A 3,184-nucleotide genomic window follows, 5' to 3' on the forward strand; every position below is an offset into this window, starting at 1 on the left:
TCTGGATTGATGTCTGTGGGAGGGGTGAGTGCTGATTGGTGACTTGGTTAGAACCTGTCGCCGATACTGCCTACTCGTACGCAGTGCATGGCTGCCCTATGGATGCTCACAGAGGCCTAGAAGGGCTGAGAGAGTCTTGTTCTGGAAACCCTGTCCTGAAGGGACAATGGGGTGTGGGGTGCGCAGGTAACATAAAATTAGTCTGGTGGCCTGGACTTTTAGAAGGTCAGCCCTGTGCTCGCTTCGGCAGCACATATACTAAAATTGGAACGATACAGAGAAGATTAGCATGGCCCCTGTGCAAGGATGACACACAAATTCGTGAAGCGTTCCATATTTTTTTTTTTTAAAAGGTCAGCCCTTCATGCTGGCGGGATGGCAGCCCCTGTCTGTCTGATGGTGTAGTAGTATTAGGTTTGGGTTCTGGATGACTGGTGTAGGATCAGAGGCACCTGCGGACTGTGACCCACACTGGGGAGGGTTCACCCAGTGTGAGCCTCCCTTACAGAGGCAGGAACCTAGGCAGCCACCCACCCCGACCTCTGCAGCCACCATTGTCTAATGCCTGCTATCTGGTGGTGTCAGGAGGGGCCAGCCTTCATTAAGAGGGAGGAAACCTGCACGTTCACTCCACTTGACAGAAGCTTACAGCTCCTGGCTCTATACTGAGCACCAAGGAAGTGTGTCCCCTTTTGAAGGCCATGTCTTACTCCTTTGCTCATTTCCCATATGCCTGACACTTGTGCTATCCAGGGCGGCTCCTACCCAGGGCAGCTGCTTTCTGTGTTATTCTCATCCACACTGCATGATCCTTCCCTTGTTCCCCTACACAGTGTAGCCCCCGCCCCCCCACTGCTTCTACTAGGCCCCTGACCCCAGCCTCAGTACCTTCTGTCTCCGGCTGCTGTCAGCAAAGGCTGGCCTCCCATGTGTCTGCGATGGAGGGGCTACTATCTAGCTTCTGCTACCTCACTTAAGTTTCTGGGAGCCCGAGGCTGCTAGCTCCCTTCTAGCGGCTTGGGGAAGGGCACTCTGTGGAGGGCCTGATGCTTGATTCTGGGACCTTTCTCATCCTGCCAGTCCCCGTCTTCCCAGCTAGCCCTGTCACCGAGTAGAAAGGGGCCTGCTCACCTGTTCCCCCCATTCCTGTTTCTATATCTGCGTGGCTGTGATGCCTTCTGTTGTGGACCATTGGGGATTCCCGCCTGTGAATTGTAGGGATAGCAGGTTGTGGGTGGGTGGTAGTGGCTGTTGACCCTTCCCAGGGAAATGAGGGCCGAAAGACTAAAAGAACCCGTTATGCGAATTCCCAGTGTCATGTGACCTTCAGTGGCTGGGTGTGGCAGGTGGGTCAACTGATTCAGGCCTGCCGTGCATTCTTTGTCCCGGAACAGGAGGGCCCTGGGTGTCTGCTGTGGCCACCCACCCCTATCCTTCTTTAAGCTCACAAAAGCCTTTAGCTGGGAGCTTTGTGCAGCGTGGAAAGCGACCGAGCGATAGGTCTGGAGAAGGGATGTCTAGAGTGGAGAGGGCCCAGTCCTCATGTCCGCTCAGGCTCCAGTCCCTCCTCTCCTCCCCAGGGATCCATGGCAGTGGGAGGTAGAGGAGCATCATCTCCACCCGAGGGAGCCTCCTTGTTAGAGGGTCGGAGGGATGACGGCTGCAACCAGACAGGTGGAGTGATTGGAGCCTGCTGTGTCTGACTGCTGGCGTGTCTGACAAGCGGGTACACTCCCAAGCGAAGGCTGGTACAGACACGGTATTGGGGGGAGGGGCTAGCCTCCACTGCTCAGTTTGCACAGGGCTCAAGCCAGGCAGGTTGTAGAGGGGGCATGCCCTAAAGCTGGAAGCCCCACTGAGGTGCTAAGTAAGGACAATGGTTGGGGGGGGGCCTGTGCCCCTGTGGCTGGATGCCACAGATTTGGGCACTTTCAGACAGTCCCACAACTACTTGCTCAGGTGGGAGAGCACCCGGGAACCTGCTTATGGGCATGAGGAGGGCTTCAAGGAGGAGAAGAATACCTTTTGATCTACCTCTGATGGGCCCAGGCCAAGGGGTGGCCTCTTGTCCGGGTCCCCTGCTTTTCAGTGGCTGCCTCATGCCGCTGGCCCAGTTGGAGGTGGTTAGGGTAGCCTCTGGCACCTGGCCTGGTGCTCTGGCTACTGGATGGTTGAGGCTAGCTCAGCAGCCTCTCTGGGCCTTTGGAAGGCTGCGCCATCCAGTACTCAGGGGCCACTCACTGACTGGTCATCTGGGAAGGGACTAGCAGCTGGCTTTCTCTAAAGAAGAAGCTGTTGCTGCTCTGTCTGCTGTCTCCTCTGACCGAGGACCATCTCCTGGCTTGGGACCTTCTAGGCCCATTCTGGGTCTGAGTCTTGCACTATCTTATTCTCCAAACCCCCTGAGTTGGCAGTGGGGCTGTGAGCATCTCCTGGGTAGTAAGGGGATGTCATGACGGTTAGACCACCTGAAGCTTGTTGGAAACAGTCAACAGCGAGGTTCCTGTGTATCCCTCCCCACGGCCTCGGGTGGGGCCCGTAGAGCTTCTCTCTGGCATAACCTGGACAACCCACAGTGGGCACAGCCCAGCTGTGCTTAGGTGTAGAACAGCATTCTCTGCGGCTCCAGGACTCCTGTCTTGCTCAGGGCTGGTGGAGAAGCTGGGTCGTGGCTGAGCTCCTTTCATGTTGTGCATGTGCCTTTAGCTTTCTGGCAGAGGACCTGACAGGAGCTGGTTCAGGTGGAGCCAGAGACAGGCAGGACCATCCTTTGGTAGGGCACCTTTGAAATCCTGGATCGCCCTAGCGAGTTGGAACCACATGAAAAAGCTGCGGCTCTCACGGGCTTCTCCCTCCTGGACTGGTTCCCAGCTGCTCAAACAGCTGGCAGAAATAAGGCTGCTGCACGATCCCGGATGCCCCCACTGGCCCTTCCTGCCCCAGCCCAGTCTCCCTCTCCTCGCTGAACATCAGTGCGGGTCCTCTGAGCACTGAGTATCCAAGCAGGGTGTGCGAGTTCGTGTGTGGGCAAGCTCTGCGCATGTAAACTGGAGCTGTAGGGATACTGTAGAATGTCCCAGGAAAGAGCCTGTTTTGTGCAGCTTGCTCTGTCTCCTCCTCCGTCTTCCTCATAGGCCTGGGGTTACCCAGCTGCGCGTCCTGACTACTGTGGAGGTGGAACCAG

At 56.6% G+C, this 3,184-nt stretch overlaps 1 non-coding gene across 1 annotated transcript; it reads left to right on the forward strand.

Moving 5' to 3' along the window:
• Nucleotides 1-234: 234 nt before the first annotated feature.
• LOC116075619 lies at nucleotides 235-341 on the forward strand. The gene has a single exon (XR_004112649.1). It is a non-coding gene; the product is annotated as a U6 spliceosomal RNA (small nuclear RNA).
• Nucleotides 342-3,184: the final 2,843 nt, after the last annotated feature.

The sequence above is a fragment of the Mastomys coucha genome, unplaced genomic scaffold, assembly GCF_008632895.1.
Source record: "Mastomys coucha isolate ucsf_1 unplaced genomic scaffold, UCSF_Mcou_1 pScaffold3, whole genome shotgun sequence".
NCBI lineage: Eukaryota > Metazoa > Chordata > Mammalia > Rodentia > Muridae > Mastomys > Mastomys coucha.